The sequence below is a fragment of the Oryctolagus cuniculus genome, chromosome 1, assembly GCF_051225735.1.
Source record: "Oryctolagus cuniculus isolate XC-2025 breed Fujian yellow rabbit chromosome 1, ASM5122573v1, whole genome shotgun sequence".
Taxonomy (NCBI): domain Eukaryota; kingdom Metazoa; phylum Chordata; class Mammalia; order Lagomorpha; family Leporidae; genus Oryctolagus; species Oryctolagus cuniculus.
This window is the reverse complement of record NC_142867.1, coordinates 173655889-173679609: the sequence shown is the minus strand read 5'-3', so window position 1 is coordinate 173679609 and position 23721 is coordinate 173655889. Positions and strand designations below refer to the sequence as shown.

At 38.8% G+C, this 23721-nt stretch overlaps 1 long non-coding RNA gene across 3 annotated transcripts; it reads right to left on the bottom strand.

The window, feature by feature from the left end:
- Positions 1-341: 341 nt before the first annotated feature.
- Positions 342-12967, bottom strand: LOC149128764 (uncharacterized). Of its 3 annotated transcripts, none has more exons than XR_016223529.1 (3): positions 12646-12967; positions 9393-9558; positions 342-3794 (listed from the first exon to the last, which is right to left on the bottom strand). It is a non-coding gene; the product is annotated as an uncharacterized LOC149128764 (long non-coding RNA). The 3 variants fall into 3 exon arrangements; XR_016223524.1 differs by lacking the exon at positions 342-3794 and adding an exon at positions 4878-6850; XR_016223528.1 differs by lacking the exon at positions 342-3794 and adding an exon at positions 4878-6743.
- Between the last annotated feature and the right edge of the window lie 10754 nt (positions 12968-23721).

Here is a 23721-nt window from a genome sequence, read left to right as displayed (position 1 = left end):
ATGTCCTTAGGAAATCTCCATAAGGCAAAATCAATAGGGTGCACATCTGTGCAGCTATAATGAGAATGAAGGGCACTAAGTACTAAAATGTTAAAAAAAAGCAAAATTTGTAAAATGTTCCACCATTTAGTGTAAGTGATTCCTCTTATACCTTGAAGTCCTCTTTTCAATTTGGAGTGTTAGAGCCTACAGTTTTTGTGGGCCACTCAATTTGAGACAAATTACCTGTTAATTTTTTGAAGGTCATTCCTGGAGCTCAATTCCGAATCATTACCTGAACTTCAAAATACTGTGTGCTTGTAGAAAACATTCAAATACCACACATTTGAACTTTCCTGAATTGTTTTATTTCTGGCAGTACTCAGTTGTCAAGAAAGACAGAATGAACAAAATGGATCTTAATAGATTTTATTACAGCAGGAAGATCTAGAGATATTTAGAAAATATCCAAAGACTTTCTTCAAAATTTAATTCTGTTGAATTTTTTTTATACCAATTGGTACAATTATACCATCTTCTACTATTTAATACATGCACCAAAGGATAAGGCAAGATGAAGAAAGGAAAGGCATTATACAAGTCTACTTAGTGTAATGTAAAAATGGGCATATCACAATTACTTTAAACTCATACAATCTACAGAAATTCTGCTGAAAAAAATGTGACCATTTCAAAATAAAAACTTTTACAAATTCTCAGAATATATTTCAAAGAAATTTTAAGATTTTATACATTAAAACTTATTTTTGGTAACTAAATTGTTTCCTTTTAGAAAATGTAATCACTCACAAAGCTTAAAATAACTCTGAATACTGCAACACATATTGCTTTTTTCTTTGAGTATATAATATAAGCTACAGAAGGATGAATACAAACACACATACATACATCTGTTGCATTTTAATTAACATTTTCAGGGAACATGATTCCATTTTTAATTTATTTTTGAGAAAATAAATCTTAACCACTAAATACAGTTCTTGAAATTCAACTGCAATTTTCTGCATTATGAAAAGCTATTTCAGTTGCATTTTGCTTTCTAATTCTGATATTCATTAGTTTTTACTTGTTTCCCTTTCTGTGTTGCCCACCTTCTCAGAAAATTAACTTGTTAATTTTATAACATAGTTTATTATCTGATTTCAGTTTTCTAATTTTATTGTTTTTCCCCAAAATACCATGCATTCTTTATTTTGCAAAGTATAATTCAAGTGTCTAAAATTTGCTTCTATTTTCCGTTAATTTTATAATATTTTAAGGAAATACCTTCCACGTTATTCTTCCAAAATCATTACCCATCTTTAAAAGAGCACTTTCGTATCTTGACTCACAAATTTTGTTTTCTTTTCTTACTCAGTATTCCTTGCTGCTACCTACAGCAAACAAGAGGAACCAGACGCCCTTGTTTTAACATCCATCAATGCTGTTTAATCCTGGCAATTTCCATTCCATGGCATTTTCCAAATATTTTGATTGCCTTATAGCCAATCCTTGCTCCTTAAACCTCAAAGATTTTGGTCAGTTTCTTCCAGAATATTCATTACTTCTCTTCCTTAACACTGCTACGTTTTCAAGGATCCAAATTAAAATTAGCCATATGCAAGTATAATTTACTACAATGACATCGATACAGTTGAAAGCTATTACATTATTTGAATTTCCATTAATTGATAGTAAGCTCTCAAAATTTCCAGAGATGTTTTTCCTTAACTTAATATTTAACTGAGAATTTCAGTTTGAATTTAATTTGGGAGGAGGCAGTCTGAGAATTTAGACATCTTACTGTCATCTAGATTCCTTTCAATATTATGTATTAAGATGTTAGTTGCAAGGTTCCCTGATGAAATTTACTAACTTTTGCATGTTAATTCTTTTTAATCTAGTCACATTCTCCCAGATTTTTAATCTGTAAGTTTATTCAGGGCATTTCAGTTTAGGCTCCCCATCTCATACACATGCATCATGCAGTTTGCATAAAATAGGCTCTCACATAGTGTTTGGATAAATCCACTATGATTGTTTTTTCCACTGCATCAAGAGACATATAGCCCGAGTTCAGGGAAACCATTATGAGCCTGTATTGCTTCTGAACCAGTCTGTCTGCCGCCGAATATTGGCACAGCACAAATGCAACAAAGGGTGGACAACGCAGTTCTGCCTTTTGTCTAGATTCTAAATTTTTGTGTACCATGGGTGTGCACAGAATTTCTTAAATACAAATGAAGGCTGTAATAATTAGAAATAAAAGATACTGAGAATCTTTTGACTCTTCAAAAATAATTTGACTTTGGGCCAGCATTGTGGCATAGTTACAGACTGCAATGTTGGTATCCTTTGTGAGTGACTTTTGGTGTCACGGTTATTCCACTTCAGATCCAGGACCCTGCTAACAGCCTGGGAAAATCAGCAGAAGTTATCCCAAGGGTTTGGGGTCCTGTATTCATGTGGGAGACCTAGAAGAAGCTCCTGGCTCCTGGCTTTGGCCTGGCCCTTTGCAGCCAACTGGGAAATGAAGCACCAGATGGAAGATCTCTCTGTCTCTCCCTCTAACTCTGACTCAAATAAATAAATCTTTTTAAAAAGTTAGGATTTACATAGCAATTTTTTTGGGCTGGTGCTGTGGCGCAGCAGGTTAAAGCCCTGGCCTGACACGCTAGCATCCCATATGGATGCCGGTTCTAGTCCCAGCTTCTCCTCTTCTGATCCAGCTCTCTGCTATAGTCTGGGAAAGCATTAGAAGACAGCCCAAGTCTTTGGGCCCCTGCACAAGCATGGGAGACCTGGAAGATGCTCTGGCTCCTGGGTTAGGATCGGCGCAGCTCCAGCCATTGTGGCCATCTGGGGAGTGAACCAACGGATGTAAGGTCTCTGTCTCTACCTCTCTCTGTAACTCTTTCAAATAAATAAATAAATCTTAAAAAAATAGCTATTTTTTTCTTATGTACTGGAGAATAAACATGAGAAAAAAGGATGTTTATATATATCTCTTTACATGAAAGCTATAAAACATTTTATTAGATAAGTGATCATGTTTGGTTAATATTCATTTAACTTTCTTTTACAGGGTTTTTTTTTTTTTTTTTTGGACAGGCAGATTTACAGAGAGAAAGGTCTTCCCTCTGTTGGTTCACTCCCCAAGTGGCCGCAACAGCCGGAGCTGCGCACCGATCCGAAGCCAGGAGCCAGGTGCTTCCTCCCAGTCTCCCAGGAGAGTGCAGGGGCTCAAGCACTTGGGCCATCCTCCACTGCTTTCCCAGACCACAGCAGAGAGCTGGACTGGAAGAGGAACAGCTGGGACTAGAACCGGCACCCATATGGGATGCCGGCACCACTGGCGGAGGATTAACCTAGTGCACCATGGCACTGGCCCCCCTTTTTTACAGTATTATACAAGGGGGTTTCAAAATGTTTGTGGAAAATGAAAGGAAAAGATAAGTTCATTATTGTGTAAAAAGATTTTATGAGTAGTTTTTTAAAATGACATGCATTTTTCTTGAACTTTTGAATAATTTTCATTGTTGTCAATAAGATTATAAAAAAATATCATTTAAGTAACATCTCCATTTTAGTAATACATTTATATTATCATTCAGATAAAACACATTTATGGAGAATACCAATTAGAAAATGTTATATTTAGAAAAAAATACATTAGATATAGATGCCATATCTTTATTATTTTATAACTGCCTTAAATATTATCTTTCTTCTTTATATTTCCCCAAATCCCTGGTCTCTTCATTCCCATTCTTCAGCGTCAGGCACCTGCTCTCCTGTTTCTGTATGACAAAGGCCTGAGAGACAGAGGGGCAAAAGATTTAAAGGGCATGGTAGGAACAAGAGCTGAGCAACAAGAGTATAACCTCATGTGTTACAAGTGTGTATGCCTTGGGCAGGCGTTTGTGCATCTGAGAAAAGGAGGCCTGGTGCACAGCGACATTTCCAGGGGGGTCCACACTAGCATTAATAAATCCTTTCCTCATCACATTCATATTCATATTATAGATCCCTACTATAGTCATGTTTCTAAAGTGTAGATGAAACTCGGATGAGAATTGTGATTAACAGCGGGATATTGAGAAGTGCTTGTAAAGATAACTCCTCACCAGGCACACGATTTTATCACACTCTCTAGAAGACTTGCTACATTTCTTGACAATTTTCCTTTCTGAGTACAGCAGTAATTTTTCCAATGCCTCATTTTAAATGTGTTTAAAAAGTTTAATATGGTAAGACTTTTTCATAAACTATAAACTTGCCAGCTTAGAAAAACATACACATTGCAATTTAAAGTTTAAAAATCCCATACATAGGTATGCATACATACATATTTAAAAACACATATATAAAATGCGTTATAAGCACGTTTTAAAACTAACACTATTCTTTCAATTACAATGATAAGAATGGGTTCCTGGAAATAGCAGGAACTCCATCACTCATTAGCCACATAAAAATGTACATTTCACAAACAATGCCTTTAGTAGCTCTATTGTAAAAAGTGGGTCAATTTCAAGGTGCTGGGTCAAATCAATTCTGTGCATGATATTGATAATTATATGGAAAAACTGGTTTTAAAATCTACATAAAGCTTATTTCATTTGCTTTAGATGTCCTAAAGAGAAAAAATGTTTCTAATTGGCTTATCACCTATAAATTATACATTGCTACAAAGTAAAATCCCAGAATGGTACACTTTACATTTCTCATATTTTTCCTTTGGCTTATGCCTAAAATTTGATAATTTTATGTTAAAAATATACTTAAAGCTTTTGTTAAAAATAAGTGCTACTATAATTTTATCCTGTCACAGTATCATTGCATAGAAACAAAAGGTCAGGAATAAGTACCTGGAAAACAGATTGTCCTTACTAAAACTTGAAGAAATCTTACAAAATCCCAGAAGAGTTGACCTCTTATTATAAAAAAGATGCAATAGGTTTATATTACTGTTAGTGTCTAGGTAAGTATGGAAACTAAATAAATATGAATAGATAGAAACATCTGCAAAGGGAAAATCAGTAAACACAGTAGATTAAGGTGATAGAGCACACTTAAAAAAGAATTATGTAAGTTTATTTTATTCCTTAGTATACAGTCTTCCATCATATTGTTAGATTATTTTGTGGACCATAAAATGGCTTGTCATGTGAAAATAAATAATATGCAAATGTCTCAAATAGAAATATAATTTAAAAGATCACATTAAAATTTAAAAATTACTTATCTGAAAAGAAACAATTTTCTTTGTGCATCATCCCTGTTCTATATTCTCCATTCACTGAAGAGAAATTTCTCAATTTCATCTGTCTCAGAAATCTTTGACTCTTAGAGAAGGCACACACAGTTGAGAAAAATATCCGTAAGCCATTGAATACTGGTTTAGAACAGCCTTGGGAGCCTGTTTCGGTCCACATCTCAGCTCTAATATTTAATTACTCCATGACACCTGGGTCAAGCAGAGTTTTCTGGACTTCAGTCTTCTTAGATATATAATTCAGACATTATAATGTTAACACCCTTATAGTTAGAAAGTGACAGACCACGTATATATGTATATGTATACGTATGGTTGGGTTCATTCTTATGCCTAATGTAGAGCATGCAATGGGCCCACATTGTGGTATATCAGGTTAGCTGCTGACTGGGACACTGGAATCCCATATGGACACCAGTTCAAGTCTTGTCTCCTCCACTTCTGATTCACCTTTCTGCAAATGTGCCTGGGAAAGCAGTGGAAGATGGTACAAGTGCTTGCGTGCCTGCAACCCCCTTTGGAGAATGAGGTGGAATTCCTGGTCATTGTAGCTATTTTGAGAGAACCGGAGGATGAAAAGATTTCTTCCTCTTCTTCTCTCTTTCTCTCCCCATTTCTATAACTCTGCCTATAATAAATACATCCTTTAAAAAAGATTCATTGTTTTATTTATTTCGAAGGCAGAGTTACAGAGAGGCAGAGGCAGAGGCAGAGAGAGAGAGAGAGAGACAGACAGACAGAGAGAATGGTCTTCCATCCACTGGCTTACTCCCCAAATGGCTGAAATGGCTGGAGCTGCACCAATCCGAAGCCAGGGGCCAGGAGCTTCCTCCTGGTCTCCCAGGTGGGTGCAGGGGCCCAAGGATTTGGGCCACCTTCTACTGCTTTCCCAGGCCATAGCAGAGAGCTGGATTGGAAGAGGAGCAGTCGGGACTCAAACTGGCGCCCATACGCGATTTTGGCATTGCGGCAGAGACTAGACCTGCTATGCCGCAGCGTCAGCCCCAAATAAGTAAATCTTTAAAACAAAAAATGCAAATTACTGAGAAAAATGTAAAATGCCTCACTAAAGTAGGGATGTATAAGTGAAACATTCATTAATACCTTTTTATTAACTTTAGGTCAAAAATAGACCAAAAACATACAGGATCTCTAAATTTTCTCATTGCAATTTATTTCCATTAAAGAATTTTCCCTAATCTTTGTGATATTATTTCTAAAAGTGTTTTCTTAACTGAATTCATTGAATTATTTTTATTGATACCCACTTTCCTGCCTTCCTCCTTCCTTCCCTCCCCTTTCTGAAAGGGAGAGGGAGAGGGAGAGGGAGAGAAACTTCCCACCTGGTAACTTATTCCTGAATTGTCCATAGCATGCCAGGCAAAAACATGAGTCAGGAGCTCAATCCAGTTCTCTCATATGGGAGGCAAGTATCCAAGTATTTGACCATAATCTGCTGCCTTCCAGGGTGTACATTAGCAGGAAGCTGAAATGGTAAGTTGAGATGGACCTTGAATCCAGGTACTCCAAGTGATATGGGCATCTCAAGAGGTGGCTCAACCTCTGGGGCACATGCCTGCATAGCCAACAGCCCTTTTACAAAAGTAAAAAACATGGGACAGTTATTTTGGGGGTATCACTGGTAAATTATGGAGCTTTTAAAATCCTCATTATTAAATATAATTATTTTCATTTTACTTGAAAGACAGTGAAAAAGATATGTGCACTCCTATGTTTATAGTACCCCAATTACAAATAGCAAAGATACGGAATGAACATAGATGTCCATCAGCTGATGACTGGATAAAGAAAATGTAGGGGCTAGCACTATGGCATAGCAGGTAAAGCCACCACCTGCAGTGCCAGCATCTCATAAGGGCGCTGGTTTGAGTCCCAGCTGCTCCACTTTCAATCCAGCTCTCTACTATGGCCTAGGAAGGCAGTGGAGGATGGCCAAAGTCCTTGGGCCCCTGCACCATGTGGGAGACCCAGAAAAACCTCCTGGCTTTGGATTGGCGCAGCTCTAGCCATTGTGGCCAGCTGGGGAGTGAACCAGCGGATGGAAGACCTCTCTCTCTCTCTGCCTCTCCTTCTCTATGTAACTCTTTCAAATAAAAAAATAAGAAAATGTAGTATATATACACGATAGGATATTACTCAGCCATAAAGAATGAATTCCTGACATTCACAACAAGATGGATGGATGTGGAGATCATTATGGTAAGTGAAATCGGTCAGACTCAGAAAGACAAATATCACATTTTATTCGTGGAGTTTTATCTATAAAAGTTGGGGGGAAAAAGTGAGGTGGAGAGGAGAAGGAGAAAAAGAGAGAATTTCCATCTGCTGATTTATTCCCCAAATGCTCATAGCAGCCAGGGCTGAGCAAGGCTAAAGCTGGAAGCCAGAAACTCATTCCAGGTCTTATAAGTGGCAGGGAAAAATGTAGTTGAGCCATCATTTGCTATCTGCCAGAGTGTGCATTAGCAGGAAGCTGTATCAGAAGTGGGGGAGCCAGGATTCAAACCAGGCACTCTGATGCTGGATGTGGGCATCTCGAGTGGTGTCCTAAATGCAGCGCCAATCACCCACCTCAATCCTCCTGCCCCTTTTTTAAATAATCAAAAGATTGGATACATTCAGTGTTTTCTTTATTCATTTAGTTTCTAAAACTGGTGAAAATTACAGTGCCTTAAAACCATGGTAAAATCCATTAAATAGTAAATACTAGCTTTCCAAATATGTAGTATTATTATTTTGCAATCAGATACTATAACATATAAACATAAATTGTTTCAAAAACAGATAGTTTTACAATTTTGATGACTGTGGCTCATTTAATACACAGACCTCATAATTATACCTGTGTAGAAATTTTAATGAGTTATTTAGCTATATAGGTTCACACACTGCATTAATCAGCGATCTGCAGAGAAAGTGAACCAAGAGGCTTATATATAAAGAGGGATACACAAGGTTACTTCAAAAATGTATGAAACAATGGACTTCAAATATAATTTTTTGCAAATTTTTTTCTCAATATGTATTTCCATGAACTTTGTGAAGACATTTGTATAAGGAATTTATTATGAGAATTTTCTCAGACAATTATGGAACTTGTGACCTGCTTTCTGGAGGATGGAGGACCAGGGAAGCCTGTGGATAACTCAGAGACTCAAGGCAACCTAAGGGAGCCCACTGGCATAAGGCTTACCACTAAAGGGCTCAAGAACCAGTAAATCTGATATCTGAGTGTCAAGGGAATGGATGCCTCAGCTTCTCAGCTCAAGGACAGAACAAGAGCTGGATTCTGGCTCTCAGTGGATTAAGTGATACTTACATTGGTGAGGATGATGTTTTTGTGCAATCTCCAGATTCAAATGTAATATCTTCTGACACATCCAGAAACAGTATCTTACCTTATCTGGACATCCCTTAGTCTATTCCACTGTCACAGAAAATTAACCATCCCAGTTATACCACTAAATATTTCCTTAATATGTTAGTTATTTTCAGTTTGAATAATATAAAAGTGCTGGTACTTCTACACACATTACACAATACATTTGTTAAACTTTAGAATTGCTGAAAATGATTTTTTTATCTTAGCTTGAACATTTTGAATTTAAATAACATAAATGTATCAGTCAGGGTAGCCAGAGGAAACAGAAGGAACACTTAGGCATCATTTTAAAGGACGTCTGGTCTAAGGGGTATTTTCTAGAAGAGCAGCAGCTGAGTTAGGGGAACCAATGAGGAATACCGTATCCTAATTTCAAGCCACTGTCGAGAGCTGAAGTGGAAAGGGATAAAACTGTTCTGGGAGGCAAATATGAGCTACCTACAGAAATGCAGTTACTGCCAAAAGGCGCTGCAGCGCCAAAGTATACAGCAAACGGGGCAGGAATGGCTCCAGCTTTTTCCCTTGTTCTGTTGCAGTGCCTTAAAAAAACAATGGAGGGAGAAGGAAAACAATTTTCTGAATATTTATGTGTTAGGCACTGAGAAGGACATATGATAGATCTGAGTTTGGAAATGCGGTGGAAATAGAAAATAAGCATTACAATACATGAGAAAATGTGTAAATAGCTCAAAATCCATATTTCCAAAGCATTTAGAATTTTGTGCAACTTACCATTTGCCACATGATAGTTTTGGTGGAATAACACTTCTTGAAACCACAGTTATCACAAATATGACCTCATTTATTAAGAGTCCTTAAATTGGGTGATTATATAGTCAAATCAGTTTGTTCATTGTGTTGTGAGGGTTCCTGAGCAGTTTTCTTGGTAGCAAACCATCTAAAACAAATTATGTAAATTAGATCCTTTTATTAATTAGAAATCTGCTTTCATTGACCCAATAAAAGTTGAAGAGCAAAGAACTATCTATGTCTCACATGCAATAAGTGCAAGCAGTTTGACTTACAAAGTGGATGATTTCCCCATGTATATCACAAGTGTAAAACTCATTCTACATACATTTTCAACCCCCCTAACTTTAGAGGGAAAGGCAGAGAAAGGGAGATAAAGTTAAGTGCATGATATTCCTGCAGACTGAAGCAAAGAAACACAACAGAAACAAAAACTGGCTGAGGATGAGAGACTACACTGCACGAATCCAATCCAATCAAGCAATGGGCCTGGGATTCCTGCTTAGATCATTCACTTCCTTCCAACAGGCTGCTTGCTCCCTTTTCACTATGGAAGCTCTTTCTTTTCCCTTATTTCCAATCCCACAATATGAAGTGTTGTGCAATTAGGCAGTTTCCCCACGATGCTATTAAAATATTTAAAGAACCATATTAGACCAGGAAATTATTGCTGCGGTGTTACTACTGATGCACCGTTAAGCTTAATTTAAAACTACAACAAGAAAGTACTATCTCCCTCAAAACTCCAAAATACAAAAGTAAATTTAGAGACTTATTCTAGTGATGGCAGGTCATTAAAATCAGTTGTAAGCCTAATATAAAAAAGCTAAATGCAGTTTTGGTAAAGACATGCTTTCAGATAAAATAAAACAACCTCCCTAGAGACTGACACCCAGCATTACACTTCATTTGTGCTACTCCACTTTTCCTTTTTTTACTTATTTCTATATCACATTGGTTATGATTTTTTGAATGCATGGCTCACTGACAACAACCAATTTAAAGGGGTCACTGACTTAAAAATAAATATACAACAATAACTTAAAGGTGGTATTTAAATTTGCCTTTTCACTGAAGGAAAAATGAACCCTATGATTACAGGAGGTGTGAACAGGTAGTTAGATAATGAAAGTCTTTTAACTCCAGGTTTGGTGCAATCATCCTTAGGGAAAATACTGGATCCAATAGGGGGTGGGGTGGTAATCACTAATAAACTCTTTAGAATAAGCCCATCACAATTAACACTTGTAATGTTATCAACGTGGGGGGGATGCAGCTGGAAGGCTGTTGACATGAGCACTCACTCCTCATCCATTGTTTAAAATGTCCAGTGTTCTTCCAGAGGGCACCTTAGGATAGTGGTGGAGGAGCAAGAGTAAATCAGCCCCAGGGACGGCTGTCTCCAAGAGATGCCAGCATGGAGCTGAAGTAGAGATGAGTTTCAAGTTGCAGAACAGCCCCATACAGCAGTAAAAAGATATAAGATATCGACACGCTCAGCTGCATCTTGTTAAAAGCTTCCTGCGGGTTGGCAGAATGAAATCTTTATTTAAAATACACAAACTATTGTCAAGGGAAAGATGGAAAAAGAGAGCACAAAGGGCCAAACGCTTTGCTTAACCCACCCGAAGCGGCAGAAAGAGAAAAGTGGTCACGTTGCTTCTGCAACAACAACAAACAGCAGCAGAAAAGGTTGCTAACACATCACTACATTAGTACCCATCTGCTCTTCCATGGTTTCAAGATGCATTATTTCTTTTATTATTAATTGTATGTGTTTCCAGGGGGGGCAGGGCAAAAATATTATTACAGATAGCAAGGGAGGCAATCATTTCTCCTGCCACTTGGCTTTAAGTACAGTAGTGTATGTAACGAGTGCGTGAAGACAGGAAACAGCGGTATCCCTCCTACCAATTCGCTCCAACTGGCTCATGGTAGGCTGAGGCTGCCTAACAGAAAGTTCATGTAAAACCATTATTGAACACAGACAGGAAGGAACTGAGACAGGAGTGAGTGGTGTGTATTTGTGCAAAGAGGGAGGTGGAGGGAGGAAGGGGGGGGGAAGAGACAATGAGTCAGTCAGCATGAGCAGACAACACCATAAGAAGGGCAAGTGCTTTGTATGATTACAGAGCTGTGCAAGGGCACACACACTTGTGCAATTATGTAACTCCTTTCGATTCAGATCTTATTTCCATGAATGGTTTTACGTGAGAATGACCGAGAGCCTGTGAGCCTTCTTGACTGGTGAGCCCAGTGGCTTCAGGAAACTGAGCAGACGCTGGCCTCAGAAGGGTCACTCCTGAAGCAATGAAGCTGGCGTGAAAAGAAGAAAGGTGAAGGGGTCCTGGGGAAAAATGTCACCTGTATTGATTAAGTTTGTTTCTCTTTCAGAGAAAGTGACATTTCTGCTTAGATCATGGACATACAAGGAAAGGAGACAGCTCACTGTCTTTTTTTTTTTTTTTTTCTTCCTTTCACAGTGCAGACCAACACCTTTGGCCAGAGAGTACCTGGAATGCTCTCTGTGGCATTATTACCGACAGGATACTATTTTGGCAATCTATTTTTTAAAAGCACCAACGCAGTGACATTTCTCTTTTTAGCAGGAGACAGAGCATTTGTTTCCTAGAGCTGCATGCTCCCATCACACATAAACGACAATGAAGTGATAAAAGCTTGCAGCTGGGTTCCTCCCATCCTGCCTACCCATTCCCCCTAAGTCTGCTCCAGTCTCCATTTCCTGCCTTGCTCAAGGGTCTTACCTTTCCCTCCCCACACCCGTTTCCCAAGTCTGTGATACACCACCTTTAATGCATGACCACACCACCTCGGGGAATCTAGAACAAGAAGACACCGGGCCCCCCCACCCCCCCAATTTCTGGCCTCTCCTCAGTATTAACTCTCTCACAGGTTCCCCCCACTGCCCCACCATCACTAGGCAGCGTCCTGCCTCTCCCTTCCAGCCCAGCCAGGCCGCCAAGCCCCCAGCTGGAAACTATCCGATATCAGAGGTGAAGCGCATCTTCTGCGCCAAGCAGCCTCTGCTCCCTTTCCTACACCGCGCAAAAGTGGGCTCTTCGTAAGCACTGGTTGTGTTGCAAATTAAATCTCTGTCCCTGACCCTTCAAAACCCACTACCCCCTTAACCCTGACCGCCGGCCTCCCTCCAAAGAAAACCGTAAAAGAATCAGATGCACGCGAACACCTGAAGTAGCGCAACTGGGATCCACACCTGGCCAAGTCCTCCGTGGCTTTAGCGGTCGGGAAGGGAAGAGCCTGTGCCCGATGTGTCCTCCGCTCCCCGCGCGCACCGTTCTAGCCCAGAGTCCTGGAGTCCAGCCAAGGCCCCCGGGTCTCCGGGCCAGTTGCCGGTCGGGCTGCGCCCAACTTCCCCGCCTCCCGCCCCAGCTCGCGCACCCGCACCGCCGCGGCCGCCGCCTCCCGAGCCGGCGCTCGGAGCATCCCGCGCCGCGTCCTCCCCGCCCCGGCTCCGGGCCGCCAGAGCGGGGCCCGCGCCGCTGGCAGCCATCAAGTGGCTCGTTAAGGAAATGCAGGTGAGTGCGTGCGGCCAAGTGGCTGCAGCTGGAGACGTGGGGTGTGTTGCATGTGTGGAGGAAAAGGGAGCGCGAGCGAGAAGACAAGCGAGTGCCGGAGCGGCCGGAATGCTCGCCGCCCCCGCCCCCCGCCCCGCCTCGCCCGCAGCCGGCGGCCCGAGCGCGTGGGGCAGTGCCTCGCCCTGACGGAGACCAGCCGCCTCCTCGCCGTCTTGGCGGCGTCTTCTCTCCGGAGCCGCTCCCCGGCCTCCCCCACCCGGCGCTCCCCTCCCAGCGCGCCCGCTCCTCCTCCGCCTCCTGCTCAGCCTCCTCCCCTCGCGCGGCGCTGACAGCCTGCCTCGGCCGGGAGAGCGCAGGTACTTTGCCTTCAGAATAATTTTCAGGACCCAAGCGAGCTTTCGGGGCGCCTTTTTCCCCACCCCCCCGCCCACCCCCCGGCTTGCTTCGCCTCCGCCCTCCGGAAGAGAAGATCCCCACTTTGGAAACAATCGGAGCCCGGAGCACCCCAGCAAAGCCAAACCCTGACGCGCTGCTGTGCATGTGTTGGCCCCTCTTGCAGTTGATTCTGGGCCTGTGTGGAATAGAAAGACGGTTATCTCTGTGGGAAGGAAGGGAAAGGGACGACTCCTCGAGGTTTCCAAGGAGGACTGGAGCGGCTGCTTGAGTAAGTAACTGTGCTTTCTGTGTGTCTTGTCCCTGGAGTGAGGCAGGTGCTGAATGCTCTCCCCTCGTGCTGTGCACACTTTGTTCGTTTTACCAGGGAAGAACTTGACTTACATAACTTCACTAGTTCCAATGTGAGAAGTGGTTTGCTAAGCACGGTTTTTCTTTTTTTCTTTTTGAGGAAGAGCACTTAGGGGACTTCAGTCAGAGCAGCCTACTGGAGATGTGATTTTTCAACGCTTATTGTTCAAGGGTTCTAGGAAGCCTGGTTTGTGAAACGTTGTTGGTTCTAAGATTTAAGAAAGGTTACCTAGAAAAAGCTTGAGGATTCTAAATCTATTGGCTCCATTCTCCTAACACCTTCAACTGTAACCCCAAACCACCCCAACTTTGTTCCCTGACTTCAGTGGGTTGATTGTTTTATCTTTAGTTCTAAAGAGCTCCAGGAAAAGAAAAATTGGGTCAAGGAAAAGTTAATAGATGGTTTGAAAATCCTGTTAAGATTTCTTCATGCTTGTAAGTGGATGCTGTGTGGAGGAAAATCCTGAAACTAGCCTTGTTGGAGAAGCTGGATGAAGTTAATTTGGAAAGGGAATGTGAAAAATGCTTTGGAGAGGGCAGGAGCTGAGGCTGCGACTTTGACACAGCAGGTTATAAACTGTGACAGAGGTTCAGCAGCCAGTGACAGGTTTAAGGTGTCTCCTAAGGCTGAATATCTCTGCATCAAAAACTTTTGCAGGCAGTATTTCTCATGGGGCTAACATCACCATGTCAGTAGCTGCAGCATTTCATTAAAAGCAAGTAGGACACTCTCCTGTCTCTGTGAAAGGGTTAATGATACCTTTTCAAAAAAAGCTATGTAGTCCAACATTTGCCAATATTTTGTAATATCTAAATAAAACCTTTGTATTATGTCAGGAAAAATATAGTTGAGTCAGTTTGTTTTGCACAAGAGGGAGAGAATCAATAACATTTCAGCATTTTTTCTTTATCACTGCCAAATGGATTCTGAATCTAATTCTTCTTGCATTGTTACATATACAGTAGGTACAGTAGGAATTATAATGTAGATGAAGCAGAACTGATTTTTAACACATTCAGAGTTCCTTACACAATAGAACTCATACTGGCTAGTGTAGAATAGAGATTAGCAAAAGTTTATCTGTTTTAACTTTGAATTTTGTTTCAGTACCAAGCACACTTTTATAATAATATAACCTTATACAAGTTATAACTCGACTGAGAATAGAAATGACTTACATCATAATTTATTTTGAACAAAACAGTTTATCAAATGATACCTAAGTTTTCTCTCATAATTCATTGTTGATAATGGTAAAGTTGCAAGATTTTTGCCTTTGTACTAACTCAAGAAAGTGTTTAAAAAGCAGCTTCATTCAGTGACCATTGGCTTTAGAAACTGTGAATAAGCTAATGTACTGTGGCTTTTTGAGAGGCAGGAGATTTCAGAGTTGTGATTATTCCATGCTGAAGACTCTGAATATCATAGGGCATAAGTTTAGAGGATGACGAGATAGGACAATAAGACAGTTGATGAAATTGTTGTCACAAACTTATAGATGGCAATCATTTGGTAAAGACATGTGATTGTTTCTTAAATATTACTCTGTTTCCTTTCTAAATGGTTTTTCTTAGAGGTATGACTGCCCTCAGCTGCCATTTCAATTACAGGTTTTAAACTGAATTTAAATAATTTAAAATGAAGCTCTTGGTTTATCAGATTTGAAATATAGCATATGACCTCCACTCAATGGTGACCTCAGATATCTGACAGTTGGAAAAAAATCTTAAATAAAAAGGGAGATTGTACTTACGTAGCTAAATTTAATTTAACAGTGGTTGAGACATCTTACTACATATGTTACTATAGGATACATTTTTCACAGTCTAAAAGCCATGACAGAATTGTTCACCTTGTTCAGATTTCTGAAAGCAAGGGTGTATAATTAACGTGGAAACTAAGCTAGCACACATTGTGCCCCTGCTTTACTTATGTCATATTGATGAGGAACATAGCCTGAATTAAAACTGTGTCTAGTGTAGTTTAGACAGATCCGGTCACTGTCTGCATGTAATCAAAGAGAATTTTGCCGAAGCTGGGTGGCTGGCTAAATTGTCAGCTTTTTTGCCACCAGCTTTCTGTGCTACACAGAGGTAGTTGCAACTTTAAGTTGAAAGAAGAAAGTTGCTAGTGTCAGCAGCAATGTGTTTTATTATGCAATTGTTCTTGTTATTCAGATCAGATAATGGCCCTATGAAATACATAAGCAGCCTGCAGGGAATGAATGATTAATTCCTCTAACGTGTGCTTACTAAAGGAGTTCTTACTAATAAAGAGCTGTATACCTGCATTTGCTTACAGTTGCACTTGGAGAACGCACACTTACTTTTCTTTTCCTTTAATATTAACATCGAATTTACAAGTCTGCTGTAACTATAGCAACATAAAGATGATTTTGTAGGCCACATGGTATTCTAGTTGATGGAATTCTAGATATGATTATCATTTACTTAAGACACTTAATTTATGAACTAAAACCATGTTAATTAGGTGTGATATTGGAAGGTGGAACTATTGATAAAATTATTTTTTCATTCTGATATGATGTTGTATCATTCCTGTATATTATGAGTAGCTTGCAAAATCCAAACATATACAGATGCAGAGTTCTTACAAGTGAAAGTGATATTTTCTTTTAACAAGTGAAAAGCCAAAATATTGTTGGCTATATCAAAGAATTGGCTGAATACTACATTAAAATTTTAAAAATGGCTAACAATTGACATGACCTTTGTTACCTCTGGTGTAAATTTTTTCGTCAGTGAGAGAGTATCATTAATGTAACTTTTGATGTCCCTACGTTCCTACAATTGGATTGTGAGACAGGGTGGTTAATGGACAGGTTATATGTGGTAGTTTGAGAAAGAGTTACTAGAAATACATTTACACAATTGAAATTTCCCTGAGTCTTTTTTTGTAGAAATTGCTGAAAAAGTTATTTTAAAAATTATATTATTAAGTAAACATATAACTGTTAATATATCTGTGTGCGAATCTATCTACATGTATATCTATATGTATATTTATATATCACATTTAATATATCAACTTTATTGTAAAATCCCTCTGTTACTGCAGGAAATATCTTAATTTCAGTGATTTTTTTTTACTTACACCTTAACTGAATTTTATAAACTATCCCAATGCAAATTATATGATAAATATATCTGATCATGCCAATTTGACAGTTACAGTGAAAACCAGATGAACAGGGTTTTGTACCAAATTGAATGTCATTTGTATTTATCTATATCCTTACACATTGAAATCCAGTTTCTTTACTATCAATGTCATTTCACTGAGATTTTATGAGATCTTTCAAAAGTAATTTGGTGTCAGCAAAGAATAAGTACATTTCCAGTGGTAAAATCAAATAATACAGAAATTAATCATACTTGCAACAAACGTTCAAACTCTTTTAAAATGAACTTAATGAAGAAAAGTGATTGGAAAATAAAAAAAAAATGAACACTTTGGTGATTGTGGAAACAAAGGTTTTGGGTTTTCTTCTCGTTGAAATTGCCTGTTTGACCCTAGGAAGGTAACTAGGCTTTCTGTACCTGGGTTTTCTCGTCTGTCAACTTAAGTGATTGGCCTAGCAATTTAGCAGTCTTCTAATTCCCAAATCTTTTGAAATAAGATGATGTAATTACTCATGTAACTGAGACTAGCGGATTGCACAGTGACAGTTTTGAGAATCCATATAGCAGTGAGGGGCAACCATCTTCTTTGAGTGAGGGCTAAAGAGATTGTCCTGAAGCTATGTCGGCATGACTTGGACACTGTTGTTAAGTGGATTTTAGTGTCTATTTGGAGTGGCTTTGGAGGGGGTGAGTGGAGATTACAGAAGGAAGAAGCTGCAACCAATTCTTCTAAGTCACCTTTTATTCCTGCCCCTGGGACACTATTATGTGCAGAAGTATTTTTGGATTTTGTTACTCAACTTAATACTAGAAGAATATGGAAACATAAAAAGAAATGCTTAGTGTCATTGGCCTTCCTATTTTCCTTCTTTAATTTCTAGTTATATGCTATTTGATAAAATCACAGATAAATACACACAATTTAAGTAAATTCATATTGTTGCTTACTTACATGTCAGTGCTAGCAAAATTACTTCATCCTTTGTGTTTTAAAGAGATGATTGAGGACTTTGAAGATAGAAGAGACAAAATTTTTAATTTCAGAGGCTTTACATCCTAGTTCAGTAGTATCTAGGAATCTACATTTTCAAGTAAATACATAGACGGTAATTTATAAATCTGTTAGTACATAACACAAAATGGTTCCATTGATTAAAGTAGAATACTATCCATTTCATCTAAAAGATTTGGTAATGCAAAACATCTAATCCTGGAAGATGAATACAGAGAGAGAATATATGCAGTGTTAATTTTAAATCCTTCCTTTTCATAAAGAAAACCCAGAATGTATTCCTTGTTAGAATTCATATGGTAGAAATGATGAAATTGGAATCTTCTTTCTCCCTCCAGAAAAAACAATATGGCCAATCCTATCCTTTCTGTGCTATAAATATCTCGGTTGTGGCAAGTAGACCAGTATCTGTATAAAATACATATTTTAAGTCCCTGGAGACTGAGAGACCATGATATGTGTGCTTTTTTGAATTCGCAAAATATAGCTGCTATAGCCAATTAACTATAGAGTTTATTGCTTTTAATTTTGTGTGTGTATTTGTGTATGTGTGTATTTAATACACAATATGGGAATTAGTAAAAATGATGTGCTCAAAAACTTTAGGAGTATGTGTGTAATAACTGCGTAGTAAAAGAGAAATATTTAGACTAGAGAGTAATATACCATTCTTCCCTGATTGGTTCATAAATCAAGTAAAAGTTATATTACCAAGACCTTGCCACTTACAAGTCTGAGTATTCTAAATGTTTTATTATAATTACATATTTTAAAAGTTGAGATAATATTAATGAGAAAAGATTTTACTTATACTAGTGTATTTTCTTATTAGATGCTTAAAAAGGAAAACAAATTTGTTTGATTAAATGTATTTGATTTGAGATAAAAGATAGCTTAAGTGTATTTATTTTTAATTGGGATACATTATATGTGTACTATTTGATTTTCTCTAAGAACATAAAAATAACATTTTTAAACAATTAGTGAACTTTTGAATTTTTTAAAGACTTAAGGAAGTAAGAGAATGAGAGGGAGAGAGAGAGATAAAGAGAGAGAGAGAGAGAGATCGATCTCCTCCATCTACTGGTTCACTTTCCAAATGACTGCAATGGCCAGGGCTGGGCCAGGCTAAAGCCAAGAGCCTGGAACTCCATCTGGGTCTCTCATGTGGGTGGCTGGACCCATTGCTTGGGTCATCCTCTGCTGCTTTCCAAGGTGCATTAGCAGGGAGCTGTATCCTAAGTGGAGCAGCCAGGACTGGAATCGGAGCTCATATTGGATGCCAGTGTCACAGCAGTGGCTTAACTTGCTGCTCCATAATGTTGGTCCCTGGAATTTTTTAAGCCAGCAAGTATTTCTGTAAGCAGTCACACAAGTCTATTGATGCTTTCATTCTACTGGAACTACAGTATTTTAAAAACTACCCAAACTTCTATCTCTCAAATGGAATTTGTATTAAAAAGAGGGTCCTTTCAGCAGCCACCTGTACAGAGAACAGATCTGTGCAAGTATCGTGTGCTCATGCTCATATTCAATACTAAATGAGTTTGTTCTGGAATTTGTATCTTAGGAATAGTTTTATTCCTAGATGGTCCTGGGTTATTTAGGACAAAAGCCTTGAACACAATTTCTCTACCACAAGAAATATAACCTAAAGCTCGGATTTCATCTCCAGTTCTAGGAAAGATTAATTTTAAGTATAGGAAGCACCACCCTCCCACCCCCCCCAAAAAAAAGAGCAATAGAGTGCTTTCTGACTCTAAATCTAAATTGATATCATTCATTTATCCAAAACCATTATTTAGGAAGGAGGAAACATACTCATGTAAGCTGGCATTGCAGGGATGTTCTTTCAATACAGTGACCTAGAATCTATGATCAAGATCTGAAATTGTGCTCATAAGGAGACAAAGGAGTGAGGAGAGGCTAATTAATCTTCAGAGACAATATTATTCCATGTTTAATTCTTTCCACAAAAGGCTATCAAAATGAGACTTAGGTCTTCATATCATAGAGTAAATGGTCATCAGTTTCAGGAGAATGTTAGGCTCAGAGCTTAGTTGTGTAGTATTTTCATCTTCGGCTGTTGCTACCATGTATCCATCTAGAACCACTGAAAAGGACAGTTCATCATTTCAGTCTGCTTTGCTGCCCCCTTTTTTTTTTTTCATCTTGCTGGGGAGATTAAGGACAGAGCAGATATTTAGGTATCATATCTACACTGTGCATAATCCTGAAAATTATACCCTTTTCTATTTACCATCTTGTCTGTGCTGTCAAGGTAGAATCACATTGTAGATACCACATTTTGATGTGTACCACAGTGTCACAACATTTTCCCATAATTTGGTCTGCAACTACCTACTGAATCTGTTTGCTAAGGAGTGCTGAGTAAACTCTAAAGTGCTAATAAACATAAAACTGCTCCAATTGTGACCGACCTGAGAACTTATATATCCACATTATTAAGACATTTTTTATCCTATAGAGAAAATATAACAAGGCATTGTTTATGACCTAAAGTATTTTTAAGACATAAAGTATCTCTCCCTTTATGTCACGAGAAAATTTTCAGACACATCACGTCCTTTATCATTTTATCCTCTTCATCCGCTGCTGTTAGAGTCAGAGGCATCTCTTCTAGAAGCTGGATGAAATCTGTGTTGCTTATTTGGCAATTGCAAGTTATGCTGTCTTCCACTGCAATTTTTTGGCACCCTTCATCATCTTCAAAGAAGGATTTCTTCAGTGCCAATTGCTCATGTGTGTCCCCCTCTCCAATGTTGTAGAGAGGCAGTAAAACATGATAAGCACACACTGTACTATCCTCATAGCAACATGGTAGAGATACAGAAATAAATCTCCAGACCACTATGGAAGTTTACAATCTATATATCAATTCCTCATATCATTCAAGCTATAGGTTATGATATGAATTACTGTCAAGATTCGTGTTATTGTTTTCAGCTGTAATCAAAGCATCAAAGCAGATGTGCTTTGGTGTTCTGAGAAAGCAGGGCAAAGAAAAAAATGAAGAAATTATGTGTATACATATTGATGTGTGAGATATTTTTATAAGAGGCCTTATAATATGTGCTTAGGATCTAATACCCAAAAGAAAAGAAAGTAGTGCAATTAAAGCTTTCAGAAATGCACTGGAATTGTTTAATATCTCTAAGGTTAATAAACTAATTTAATGTCTTTTTAATTTTTTTATTTTTAAAGATTTATTTATTTATTTGAAAGGCAAACTTACAGAGAAGCAGAGGCAGAGAGAGAGAGAGAGAGGTCTTCTATTCACTGGTTCACTCTCCAAATGGCTGCCATTGCCGAAGCCGTGTGGATTGGAAGCCAGGAGACAGGAGCTTCCTCCAGGTCTCCCACATGGATGCAGGGGCCCAAGGACTTGGGTCATCTTCTGTGGATTTCCCAGGCCATAGCAGAGAGCTGGATTGGAAGTGGACCAGCCGGAAGTGGAAGCAGTGCCCATAAAGGATGACAGCATTGCGGGCGGCAGCTTTACCCACTACACCACAGCACCGGCCCCTAATTTCACATCTTGATTTTGAAGATATCTCTGAAGCATGTGACTTATGGGAGGTTTCCTTTTGATTCCTTCAAAAAACATTTATCAAAGATGTACCTTTGACCCTGCACCCTCATGGGAGACTAGGAGGAAGCACCTGGCTCCTGGCTTTGAATTGGCATAGTTCCGGCTGAAGCGGCCATTTGGGGGTGAACCACCGGAAGGAAGACCTTTCTGTTTCTTTCTCTTACTGTCCATAACTCTACCTCTCAAATAAATAAATACAATCTTAAAAAAAAAAAGATGCACCTTTGATAGTACTAAATACGTGCTAGTCAACAGGAGCTTTCAAAAAACAGTGCCATGATAATATATTGTTTTATCCTCAAAAGAAATTTTAGATTTCTGAATTTTACTAATGATTTATGTGCATCATAAAGGAAAAAAGATTCTCATTATTTGTAACTTTACCTTACATTCATCAATTAACTCCCAATGACTTTAGTACTTTTTCAATTGGCTGTTGCTTATAAATTTTTAGTGTATGAAGATGTCCAGTGGCTTCTCTGAGTGGATATATTCATTCAGTGTCATATGTGCTATCCATTTTTTTCCTCCTAGGAAGCATGTCTTTCTAAGACATGGCTAAGCCTCATTATTTATACCTGGGTGTTTGAAAGCAACAGGGTTCTCTTGTGATAGAATTGGGTGCTCATAAGGATTGAAGTTTGCAGCTCATTCTCCCATTTCTCTGCCCCTCAGGAAGGTATTTGTGCCTTTTAACTTTTTTAGGGACTTGAAGCCTTCCAGTTTTCCCCTGCACCCCATCCTACATGGGAACCATGACTGGATTTAATATTACAAATTATACACTGAATAAGACACTTAGATATAAAAAAAAAAGCCTTTCAAGGTAGTTCATTTTAAGAGTATTCTAATTATATTATAGATGCAAATAGCTGTTTTCAGAAAGAAAAAAAAAAAAAAAAACTCCAGGAAATACCCCAGAATACTTTGGTGTTAAATCTGATGTCCAGTTAACCTGGAGATGAATCAGCTTAGGAGGCGAGGTCAGAAGAGATCATAGTTTCTGCGAGAAAAGACTTTTTTTCTGCTTTATTCAGAAGTCCTGTTCCTCCTCTTCTGTTCATTTGCTTTCACTTCTTCAATACCTGGTGCTATAGACACACAGGGATGATTGACTCTTGTGCATTTAGAAGAATATAAAGGGGTTTGCTCTTCAGATTTTCAAATAGGCTATACAGTGTTTGTACAGTTCCCTATCTCTAACGTCTCGTTCATCCTTCTCATCTAAGCAATAAAAATAAAGCACATTTCATAAATAGTTTATCACTTCTGGTGGTGTTAAAAGAAGGAAGCAATTGCAACTTTTGTTTCCAATCAGAGATGACTTCAGAGTCATGCACATTCTGCTTTCTTCTTGCTTCTTAAATTTTGTTGTTTCATCATACCATCTCACGAACTCTGGAGAAATCTTCAGATAGAGGGCAATGGTAATAGCTAACATTTATTGTCTCCTTACTGTATTCAAGTCCCTATTTTTTTAAGTACTTGCCATGTAATACTTATTTACACTCACATCAGCTCAGTGAAGTTGATAAAATCATTATCTTTAATTTACAGGTGAAGAAACTAAAGTTCACAGAGGCCAAGTAACTTGGCCAAGGCAGCACAGCAAGATAAGCACATATGGAGGAATTTTGCATGCAGACCTCACATTTTTAAAAAAAGTTTTATTTTATGTATTTGAAAGGCAGAGAGAAAGGAGACAGACAGGTAGACAGAGACAGACAGAGGCCTTCCATCCGCTGGTTCACTCCCAGATGGTTGAAATAACTAGGGCTGGGCCAGGCCAAAGCCAGGAACTTCTTTCTGATCTCCCATGTGGGTACAGGGACCACGGACTTGTGCCATCTTCTGCCTTCCCAGGCACAGTAGCAGAGAGCTAGATGGGAAGTGGAGCAGCCAGGACACTGCCTGGCCCCTGGTTGGTTTCTGGCATTGCAGGCAGCAGCTTTACCCGCTAAACCACAATATCAGCCCCCAGGTCCTACATTTTTAACCATTTAATTATATTGATGCCTCAGTAGAAATGTATTTCTTAGATTACAACATGTTTTTATACATGTACAACATTAGTAAGCAAGAGGAATGCTACAGTTGAATAGCAGTTCAAACTTGTATAGCACGAGTGGAAAAAGTGAGGGATCCAGAATATCTTTTTTAAAATACAATTCTTTTCAAGTGAAGCAAGCACAAGTTATCTTAAGTAAATGATCACATATGTGAAGGCAGCAGGACAGGCAT